We start from the raw sequence: 12,477 nt of genomic DNA on the forward strand, positions 1-12,477 counted from the left end.
TTTGTTCACATGCAGTTGATTGGCAGGTCTTGTGCAATGACAGGGAAATGCACTGTAAAGTGAGAAATAACATTTGCTTTGATGCCACATCATCCAACCTCCCTACAAACAAACCAGGTTGATTATTCAATAAAGAGATCACCTGGAAGTGCCCTGGGTCTCTTTGTGAGTTTTGTCAAAGGTACAACAGCAGGTGCAGATGTCCTGATTTGGTTTTGGACCACAGTACTAAGGTTAGGAATCGCCTATGCCATTTCCCCAAAATAAATTGCCTCCTAAAGCTGCTGTTTGCCCCATGAGGGGAAGTTACATGTGAGGAAAGAGTTGTGTGTGGAAAGGGTTGTTTCTGATCCGAATTCTCATTCCAGCTCCCTACCCCCATGTTCCCTGTTAGCTTTGGGAAAACCCACAGGAGATCAAGTCACCCATTTCCCATCATCTAGTTTGGCCATCAATATACAATACCAACCTTGGCCCAAGGCTTAATTGGAATGACCGAAGAGCTCCATAAGTTGTGTTTACACCCTGCATCCTTCTAAGACAGCTGAAAATTGAATTTTGAAAACACAAGAAGCAATTTTAATGTACTAAGGAGTGGACTTTGCATGGTGGAAGAGGAGGGGTCCTGGTAGCCCCACGTTTCTCTCTCTCTCCGTCTTTGCCTCTCTCAGGGCTCGTGACGGCCCACCTACAAAGGAAGGTTGGCATCATTGCAAGGATAAAAAAAGGAAGACAAGCAGCGCTGTAGAGTTTAGGGAGGGTTTAGAGTTTTTCTGTCAACTCATCACAACCATGAAAAGGGCAAGAGCTGTCCGACCCACCTTCTGCCTTTGCAGTTTTGAGGAGGAGGACCTTAAAAATGTGGGAAAGGCATTCTGTTTGAAGTCCAAACGGAAAAGGGGATACTTTTGTCCAAAAAAGGAACAATCCCGTTTTTCTAGGGACGAGTGGCAACCCTACTGGTATCCCAAAATAGCTACTAATACAGTGTGATCATACCTTGCATTTATGCAGCACATGTAAAGTGTTCAACATGCTTAGCATGCATTATTTTGGTTCTTACAACAAACATATAATAAATTGTCCCCATATGGGGGCGGGTGAGGACTCAGGAGCTGAAACACTTGTGATTTGCCTGGGGTCATCCAGTGAGCTAATAGTGGAAGTAAGGTTTGAATCTGAACTTCACACTTTTAGTTACTTTGGTGTTCATATAATACATAAAATACAAGCCACATTAGCACATATTTAACTGAACTGTAATATGTAGCTATGGACTGCCATAGTTATTAAAACAGGACACATCAAAAGGCCACATTGAATATATAAGCAGCCTGGCCACAGCTGCCAGAACAACCAAGTTATCTTAATTCCACTATCACAGGAGCAGTCCAATTAGGAACACTTTTTTCTTTATTCTTAAAGGATCTAAATTGTCTTAAGACTGTCCTAGATTCTCTCCAACTTTAAAGTTGTACTATTTCAAACTAGTGCTACCAAAAAAAAACCCCACAAGATCATTAACCTAGTTTTTAGGTTATGGGTCAGCACTTTTTTCTAGATCCATGAAGGCTAGAAACTAAAGCATAATTCTCAAACTAAGTAACTCAGGCTTACCCCATTAAATTCAAAATTCAATAGATCCTTCCTGGATTTGTGAATTGATAACTGCGGTCCAACATTTAAAATTTAAAGCATCATGATGAATAAGATTGCTCCTCCCACACACTGTTTTTCTTCATTTACAGTAATGACCCTGTTTACTCTGTAAGAACCTGAAGACACTGCATATTTAAAGCAGTTTAATCACTATTATATGTGAGGCCCTGGGATGTCTAACAGATGTTTAACCTCTACAAAACTATAGTGTCCTAAGTTCCTTAGGGACAACCACAACAGATAAATTGGTTTGCAATCTGCTTGTAACTACTAGTGTGTCCTTGTTTTCCACTGTTTTTTAGTAGTGTGTCCTTGTTTTCCACTGTTTTTTACTGTCACGGTTTACTGCATTGTGTGGCTGAAACTGTATAAATATCAGCATCCACTCCTTGTCTTCAGTAAAGTGCACAGGATTTGTGAGGAGTTGCAACATAACGGGCCAACATCCAACATGTTTAAAGCCTGTCAAAAGTAATAACCTCAAATGTGCTTAACTTGACGTTTGGCGACGAGAGAATACTTTGCCCATGGAAAATGCTGCCCAAATGTATTTTCAACTGTTGCTTGGCCTGACCAAAACTTTGTTGAGGCAAGTCCCGATCCAAAGAGTCACATGATGTGCTCCATGTATCCTGCCTTTGTTGTTGTTTAGTCGTTTAGTCGTGTCCGACTCTTTGTGACCCCATGGACCAGAGCACGCCAGGCACCTCTGTCCTCCACTACCTCCCGCAGTTTGGTCAAACTCATGCTGGTAACCTCGAAAACACTATCCAACCATCTCGTCCTCTGTCGCCCCCTTCTCCTTGTGCCCTCCATCTTTCCCAGCATCAGTGTCTTCTCCAGGGAGTCTTCTCTTTTCACGAGGTGGCCAAAGTAGTGGAGCCTCAGCTTCACGATCTGTCCTTCCAGTGAGCACTCAGGGCTGATTTCCTTAAGAATGGATGCGTTTGATCTTCTTGCAGTCCATGGGACTCTCCAGAGTCTTCTCCAGCACCATAATTCAAAAATCCTGCCTTTAGGAAACTGTTTTTGAGCCCCAGGAGACTTTCAGAAGGGGCTGCGGCTAAAAGCAAAGAGAGAAACTCTGTGCAAGTTCCTGGGCAAACATAAAGGATCTTGACCACAGTATTTATTTACTAGCTGATCAGATGTGAAGTACAAATGAGAGTTTCCTAAATGAAGGAATGAAAATCCTCATTAGCATGCCAGTCCAACACCCTTCTCTTCCACAGCCTCCCCCCCTTTGCTCATTTCCATGCCTATTGTATGCATCTGTGATGACAAAGAGCTTCTATATGTACAAAGAGTTGGCAATTTTTCATTCCCAGTGACTAGCTGCATGCCTGCAGTTACCCTATGTCAACCTGGCTTGAAGAACTCTTGCAACAAGTTCGGTGAAAGGCTGCAATTAATATAACAATTTAAAAATGCGTTTGTACTTGGCACTGAGACAGAGACTTTGTTACTCCATCGCACATATGTAACACATTGGATCTGTGCAGGCATGAAAAGAGTCAGAATTGGGATTCTAATGAGATGTCACCATAGTAAAACAATACATTGTTTTGTTTGTTTTGTTTTTAAAAAAGCTTACAGTGGCTTGCTGGTGGTATTGTGGCTCTTCTGAAAGGCTACTTGGATTACTTTGGAAAAATGTATTATGATGAGAGACATGTGCTCCTAATTATTTAGTGCTGCTTACCGGTTATAGTCATGTTTTTAAAGAACAAATAAAATGGAAGTAGATAAATAGATGGGGCCTACTTGTAAGTAAGGGGGCACAACACTTGCTACTGTGGCTCAAGTTCTATGCTGTACAATTAAAATTGCTGCTTTAATACAGTGATCCTGCAGTAGATCCTTTAAAAAAAGAGTAATCTCTGCAGAACGTGACCTGTAATGTAGCGTGCAGTATGAAGAAAACAAGTCCTAATTCTCAACATTTGGCATTTTTCTGGAGAGGGCACTTAAATATAGTCTTAGTAGCAACCTTACATGTTGTGACATAAGTGTTAAGATTAAAGACTGCTTATATGTTTTCCAGTGTTTAAACCACATAAAAATTAAACCATAAAAGTTAAACCAATATATAAGCCATATTATAGAAGAAATGTGTGCAGCAGCTACACAATCTAGATGCATGCAAAATCTCACAACTATACAACCTTCTCCCTAAAATAATAGCATCAATGTTACATCACAAGGAACTTTTATGAGTCGCGTTTTCTTCAAAACCTAGCACAAGTTTTTAAATGGGATCTACATAAAAAGGTAAAGGTAAAGGTACCCCTGCCCGTACGGGCCAGTCTTGACAGACTCTGGGGTTGTGCGCCCATCTCACTCAAGAGGCCGGGGGCCAGCGCTGTCCGGAGACACTTCCGGGTCACGTGGCCAGCGTGACAAGCTGCATCTGGCGAGCCAGCGCAGCACACGGAACGCCGTTTACCTTCCCGCTAGTAAGCGGTCCCTATTTATCTACTTGCACCCAGGGGTGCTTTTGAACTGCTAGGTTGGCAGGCGCTGGGACCGAGCAGCGGGAGCGCACCCCGCCGCGGGGATTCGAACCCCGACCTTTCGATCGGCAAGCCCTAGGCGCTGAGGCTTTTACCCATAACTGGTTTCAATTGCTGCCTGTGCTAAGTAACATCCCCCATACTCTCAAATAAGTGAGCATACAATTGCAGACTAAGGTTTTCTCTTATTTTAAGCAGGAGTGGAGGGATGCAAAAGGGTGGAGCACCCACACAGAGAGCCATTAACTTCACCCCTTATTTCCTCATTTCAAAAAAAGGGCATTAGCCATGGTAACTACAATGCATGGAATTGAACTGTAGGTTCAGCTTTCAGGGACAAATGATGAAGTACTCTTAATTACTGGGTCTCAGCCTACTTTATCTGGCTATAGTGTTGCTGCTGGTATAGCAGTAGTAAAAGAAATAAACCTTGCATTTGCTCAGAGACAAGGTACCGTATTTTTCGTTCTATAGGACGCACTTTTTCCCCTCCAAAAATTAAGGGGAAATGTGTGTGCGTCCTATAGAGCGAATGCAGGCTGCGCCGCTAAGCCCAAAGCCAGAACAGGGAGACGGAGCACTGCGGAGCGCTCCGTCTCGCTGTTCTAGCTTGGGGATTTCTGCGCGCACAGCCTCTCCAGGGCAGCGGGGTGCCTTCACTCCGCTGTCCTGCAGAAGCTAGCAAGGCTGTTCCCAAGCCAGAACAGCGAGGCGGAGGGCTCCGTCTCGCTGTTCTAGCTTGGGGATGGCTGTGTGCACAGCCTCTCCAGGGCAGCGGGCGCTGCGCTCCAAAGGCTTCAGGGATCTTTGAGGCTGGTGGTGGGGGAAAGCAGCGCTTCCCCCCACCACCAGCCCCACAAGCCTGGGTGAATGTACCTTGAACGCACCTTGTTTTAGAGGTGGAGAACAAGAAAAAAAAATTTTTCCCTGTTCTTCCCCTCCTGTGGTCCGGTGCGTCCTATGGTCCGGTGCGTCCAATGGAGCGAAAAATACGGTACTTCTCATGAAAACGTCAGCTATCAAATAGTTTCCCATTTCATGTAGCTTAAGAGGCCCTTGTAGCATCAAGATCTCAAGCTAATTTATTGAACAGTCTGGATACTGATGCTTTTCCTCCTACACGTATCCAACAGTTTGGCTCTCAAAGTCTACTTTTGGCTTATCAAATCAGGGCAACCTTCTTTAACTCAAATATAAGCCAGTTACTGTGATACATGTATAAACAAACAGGAGCAGTCAATTAACATGCCATTCATGACAGTGACTGCAGCTACATCTAATGTTATGCAAGCAATAAATGTGGAGGCCTTGCAACTATAGAATGGAAAACGTCTAACTATTGTGCGTTCATAAGCAGTAAAAATCCTCTTTTAAGTATTTATAAAGATCACTTATGAATGAACTTAGTCAGTTTCACATAACTGGGGAAAACAGCAGCTCTCTGCCTCCAGGCATTGAAAATTCTCTGTACTCCTACAGCAACTTCCATTTCAAAACAAAGTAATCTTTTATTAGTGTTTCTAAATATGAAATGTGACACTAAGAATTAATTTCCATCCGATTCTAACTTTATCTGGTGCAGTTTTAGATCTACACTTTCTTATTTCCATCAATGCCTGTCTTTAGCAACAAAAACTAGGCAGACATCAGCCAAAATTATATTTAATGTCATTTTTAGTTTAATTGGTCTGGTGGTGGAAGAACTGCTACATTGTACTAGTGGCTGTAAGATCACAGCCACAAAGGCACTCTGTACTGTGAAAGTTCAGATGGTCATGTCTAAGCTTAATAAACCAAGCTATTAATAAGTCTCTTGGACTTTTCCGTTCAGAGTGGGAGCTAGCAGTCTAGGTTTTACAAAGACAATACTTTCCTAGTTCATCCGATCCAAGAAACTATGGTTAGCAGTTTTGGAACGAGGCAGGATATTAAGACAAATGCAATCTATGGTTTAATATTCTGGCTTGTTCCAAAGTTGTTAACCAAATTATGTATGCAATGTATGTATGTATGTATGTATAAATGACAAGCAGATAAATAAAACTGAATAGTTTCCAGTTGTGTGGACCAAAAACTTTTGTTAATTAAAGACTTCCTGTTTTGTATGCTGATTTGTGCAAAGAGAGGTGCAAAGGGCTAAGAAGCCCATTCGTATCTTATTAAGCTGATTTATGGTTATCCAAGTGTGGCCACTGTGTGAAAGCCTGGGCATGGCTTGCAGTTCTGCATTCTCTTAGAGCTTAATTCTCCCTCCATGTGTAACTCTGCCCCTCCTTTTCTCTCACCAGTGTGTGGCATATGTATGTCCATTCCTGTCCTTTATTTTTCCCGTGGGCAAACTGGTCCTCCACACACACGGCCTAGAAAAAGATGTATTTTAAAAAATTATTATCTCCGTATATATTTATTGAAATGCCTCTCTCCATATCCACCAGTCCAAGTCCTAGTATTGGGGGGTAGGGTGGAAGGCTGCTTGTAGTATCGCCAAGTGGTGTGACCGGGAACCTGGAGCAAGGCCTTCTCCGTGGTGGCCCCCCAGCTATGGAACTCCCTCCCAATAGAACAAAGATGGCCATGCCACAGATGGACTTTCACCGCTTGGTGAAGACGTATTTATTCTCCCAAGATTTTGGAGGCCATGTGAGCTTTACTTAACTTTTTAATGCCTCCAATCCTTTCTGATTGCAGTAGCAGCCATTTTTATTTGTTCAAATGCAAAATAAATCACAACTAAATCTGTAAAAAGAACTTATTGATATAATGTGGTATCAGTACTCTGACAAGGCGTTTTGTGGCTTTGTATTCAGTCCTTGAAATATATGACTACGTAATAAACCTTGGGACTTTGACTAATCCTATTGATTGACACTGAGATATTTTATACAAATAAAAAAGAAATAAAAATTGCTGGATTGGAAGGAGACCTAAATGGCATCTAGTCTGACTATTTACACGACTGCAGATCCTTACATTAGCAAAGGTAATTGGCAGTGTAATTAAGACTACAGTGCATAAGATCCTTACATTAGCAAAGGTAATTGGCAATGTAATTAAGATTACAGTGCATAAGAAGTTGACTGAAAGAAGGACCAAGGATTAAAGCAGTTTATGGCAAGATTGTCATATGGATAAACAAGTTATCACTATGTTACAATTTTCTCAAAGCAGTAAATTCATATCAATGCAAATGTAAACAACATTCCCCCCGCCCCATATTTGCACTATCAGCAGGGGAGGGGAGGAAATTGCTCGACGTCTCAATGCTGGTCACTTACCTGTGGTATCGCATTGTCATATATACGAGTCCAAAGAAGGGCAGATGGGGTTGCTGTCACTTTCCTTTTTGGCATTTTTTCATGAAAGCTTTGTTAGCAAACATGGTTTGTACTATGTATAGACTCAAAAGGGTGCATTAGCCCAGTGGCGTAGCGTGGGTTGTCAGCACCCGGGGCAAGGCAAGTAATTTGCGCCCCCTAACTCATGGATTTGCGCCCCCTAACCTGTGGATTTGCCCTAACCCCAGATGTTGCGCCCGGTGCGGCTGGCCCCCCTTGCACCCCCCACGCTACGCCACTGCATTAGCCTTCCCCAAAGAGATCTTGACCATTCAGACCACAATCTACCTGTTGACTCAACACCATTGTGACCTCATCTGGCAAGACGGTGGATTTTCCAACCACAAGGGCCTATGCTGAAGAAGCCAATGAAATCTAGATGTAACTGGCCATTAATTTTAGCCAGGCAAATATAATTATGCTGTTATGCAGGTTATCTACTATAACTTTGTTCCCTGTAATTGAATTCCCTTTGCTTACCTTAGTCCTCCCCTGTTTTAATGTTGCATGTTATCTCTATGTTATGTGATTTATTTCTATACTTTAATCCCAGAGCCATTTAGGTATTGAGTAAATTGTTAAAACATCTAAATAATATTAATCAGCATAATGAATATTCAGTCAGATTCTTAGCTTTCAACTGTATTTATTTTATTTTATCAACTGCATCTATTCAAATCCTTTGCAAATGAATTATAGTACCTACTTATTAATAGAGGGGAATTCAATTTAGGTTAATGATTTTTAAAATAAAGATATAATAGTATAAAGCAGCCCTTCTCAATCTTGGGTCCCCAGATGTTGTTGGACTACAACTCCCATCATCCCTAGCGAGCAAGACTAGCAGTCAGGAATGATGGGAGTTGTAGTTCAACAACATCTGGGCTCCCACAGTTGAGAAATGCTGGTAAAAAGATATAATAGTATATACAAACATGTCTGAAGAGGGACATGCATTAATTGAAAGAAACTGAAATAATTATATATGTGCTCTCCCAAGTTTTTGAGTTTAATTGTATTTTAAAAATTTAGGTAGACCGTGTAGTGACCCCCAACCTAGCCAAAGCTGTGCACTTTAAAATCCTATAATTTCAATGGCAGAGATTTATGTACTTAACTATTCAATTAAAATGAATGGAACAACAACTTTTACTGGATCATGCACTCTCTTATGAAGTAGTCGCCACCACCACAGCCTGATTTAGGAGTAAGTAGGGCTGCTGTTTTTTTTGACAGTTCTAGCCTCAGGCCTTATTTTTAAATAGACATAATAAAAACATTACATTACATTCATGTAAAATACTTGTTTTCAGTACAGTGGTACCTCGGGTTAAGTACTTAATTCGTTCCGGAGGTCCGTTCTTAACCTGAAACTGTACTTAACCTGAAGCACCACTTTAGCTAATGGGGGCCTCCCGCTGCCGTTGCACGATTTCTGTTCTCATCCTGAAGCAAATTTCTTAACCCGAGGTACTATTTCTGGGTTAGCGGAGTCTGTAACCTGAAGCATATGTAACCTGAAGCGTATGTAACCTGAGGTACCCCTGTATACCACATTTCTAAGGCTAGCAATGTGAATGAGATCTACGTTAAGGCATTTTTACGCATGATCCACATATACTTTTCATACTTAATTCCCTTACTTAAGCCTCAGATAATTTTAAAAAAAGCATTATGCAAGAGAAACAGGAAATGTAGATTGAATTTGCATACATTTGCATTAAAAACATGGGAAATGTAGAACACTATTTCCTGATGGGGCCAGAGGCCTATGCTTGAAGGAGGCTGCAGCCTCCCAGGAGCCTAAAAGGAAATCCCTTGAGAAAAAGGGTGGAAGACTGGCACAGGTTTCTGTACTACATAGGTTAGGTCCAGATTACATTGGAAAATCATGTTGACAATGAGCTGGATAATGATTGGGGACAATGCCTGCCCTGCCTTAAATGAATCAACCAACATCTTATTGAAATACCAGAGTATACGAGGAACAAGAAGAAATCCAAAACATACATTTAGATTTATCGGATATAATGGGCATTGTTCACCGCAGATGGTGACAGCAGCCATGAAATTAAAAGATGCCTGCTTCTTGGGAGAAAAGCAATGACAAACCTAGACAGCATCTTAAAAAGCAGAGACATCACCTTGCCAACAAAGGTCCGTATAGTTAAAGCTATGGTTTTCCTAGTAGTGATGTATGGAAGTGAGAGCTGGACCATAAAGAAGGCTGATCGCCGAAGAATTGATGCTTTTGAATTATGGTGCTGGAGGAGACTCTTGAGAGTCCCATGGATTGCAAGAAGATCAAACCTAACCATTCTTTTTTTTTTTTTTTTTAAATATTTTATTAAGGATTTTCTTGTTTTACAGAAGTGTAGTGCCTCATATATATTTTTCCCCATGTAACATTTTTACAAATCCGTTTCATTTGTTGAGGCATTAGGGGGAGAAGAAAATAAAAATAAAAATAAAAAAAGGAGAGAAAAGAGAAAGGGGGTGGAGAGAGGGAAGATGGATAAGGGTGGGATTGGGTGGCGGTGTTTCTATTATGTTTAATGTGTGTAGAGTTTGGTGTCAGCGTGCTTGTGTTGTTCACTTGTGTTCCTTTGGTGGTGAGAGAGGTTGGGGTTGGCCTAGGGTGTGATTGTTTGCTTGTGATTGGCTGTGGTGATCTTTGTTTTCGTGTGTGAGTGAGGTGGGTGGGTGTTTTGGATCAGGTTAGCCATATTGATTTGTATGCTGTTGGTGGATTATTGTCATTGTCCTGTTGGGCTGTGTGTGTGATAAAGGGGAGCCATACCGGGGTGAAGGCATCTTCTTCTGTTTGTCCCCGTGTCAGTTTCAGTTTATTAGTTAATTTTTCTAGTAGGGCTGTTTCCCATACTATTTGATACCATTGGTCCATGCTTACTCCTGACAGGTCTCTCCAGTGTCTGGTTATGGTGTTTCTGGCTGCTGAGAGCAGGTGGGTTATGAGTTCTTTGTGGTGTAAATGGGCATTGTTGTCTTGGAAGATGTTTAGTAGGGCCAATTCTGGGGTGGTGTCTATTACTTGCTTAGTTATTTTACAAATTTCTTGTATGGCTGTTGTCCAGAATAGTTGGATTTTGGGACACTCCCACCACATGTGGAAGTATGTGCCTGTGGAGGTGCACCCTCTCCAGCATTTTGGTGAGGTTCCTGGGTGTATTAGCGCTAGTTTCCTTGGTGTTAGGTACCACCTGTAGGTGAGTTTCAGTGTGAGTTCTTTTCTTTTCGTTGATATGGATTTAAAGGGGGGTTTAGACCACATTCTGGTCCATTGAGTGGGGTTTATCTCATAGCCTATGTCATTCTCCCATTGATTTTTGATTGCGTCTAGGGGATTTGCAAGATTTTGGAGTAGTATTTTGTATATTGCGGATACCATCCCTTTACCGTTTCCCTTTGTTGTTAGGAGGAGGTTTTCGAAGGTTGTCAGGGGCCTAGTTGCTGCTGATTTTACTGTTGGGTTGTTTAAGAGGGCATGTAGTTGGTGTTGTGTTAACCAGGGCATTTGGGTGTCTTCTAGTTTGTCTTGTATTTCTTGTGTTGACAAGGGTTTGTTATTTTTATAAAAGTCTATTAGGCGATACAAGCCTTTGGTTCGCCAGGTTTTTATCTTGAGGTTTTGTGCTGCATGGTGGAATAATGGGTGGTATGCCAGGGGGATTAGTGGGGATGGGGTTGGGGATAGTTTGCCTATTTGTGTTTTCCATGCTTTGAGCATGGTCTGTGTGTACCTGTTAAGTGTTGTGGGAATTTTCTTTAGTTTGTTTGGGAGGAGTGGGTATGTTGTGGTGCAGGTGTTTTCAATTGTGTCCCTCTCTAGGTGTACCCATTGTTTTGTCTCATCTTCTAGTATATATGGGATTATATGGCGTATTTGGTTGGCGTTGTAATATGCTTCTATGTTGGGGATTCCCCATCCTCCTTCTGAGGTGGGGAGGTGCAGGTATTTGGGGCTTATTCTTGGTTTTTTATGTGAGAAGATGAAAGAGTGTAGTTTTCTCTGCCAACTGTGAAGTTGGGTTGAGGGGATCCAGATTGGGAGGGTTTGGAATAGGTAGGTTAGTTTTGGGAGTGTGATCATTTTGATCATGGCTATTTTGTCTGAGAGAGTGAAATTCATGTTATTCCATCTCTTTAGGTCTTTGTTAATTTGTCGCCACAGGGGCTTGTAGTTGTGGAGGTATAATTTATTGAGGTTTCTGGTTATTTGTACCCCTAGGTATCTGAACTTGGTGTGGCAAAGTTTTATTTTGGTGACCTTCGTGAGTTCTTTTTGGGTGTGAGGAGGGGTGTTGAAGCACATAGCTTCTGACTTTGTGAAATTTACCTGTAGGCCCGACACCATTGCAAATGCGTTGAGTTCTCTGATTAGGGAGGTTGCTGTGCTTATGGGGTCTGGTGTTGTGACCATTAGGTCATCTGCAAAGAGCCCTAATTTATAGGTCCTGCCTTTTATTTCCACTCCCTTGATGTCTGCGGCTGCTCGGATGCGGATTGCTAGGGGTTCCAGAGCCAGGATAAATAAGAAGGGAGACAGTGGGCATCCTTGTTTCGTGCCTCTTTGGATAGCTATAGTGTTAGAATCCATATTGTTAGTTCTGCATTTTGCTGAGGCTTGGGAGTATATTTGTTTGAGGATTTGTAGGAAGTTGGGGCCAAATTTCATGTTAGTTAGTACTGCTAATATGTATTTCCACTCCAAGCAATCAAAGGCTTTGAGTATGTCTAGGGACATAATTGTCAATGGGAGTTTGGTTGCCTTGCTGTGTTCGATCAGGTTCAGTAGTTTCCTGATGGGGTCTGTTATATTGCGGCCAGGGACAAAGCCAGTCTGGTCTGGGGCTATTAACTTGTGTAGGAAGATTTTTAGGCGGTTGGCCAAGATTGATGTGAATATCTTGTAGTCTTGGTTTATTAATGAGATTGGGCGGTATGATTCT

The sequence above is a fragment of the Podarcis muralis genome, chromosome 10, assembly GCF_964188315.1.
Source record: "Podarcis muralis chromosome 10, rPodMur119.hap1.1, whole genome shotgun sequence".
Classification (NCBI taxonomy): domain Eukaryota; kingdom Metazoa; phylum Chordata; class Lepidosauria; order Squamata; family Lacertidae; genus Podarcis; species Podarcis muralis.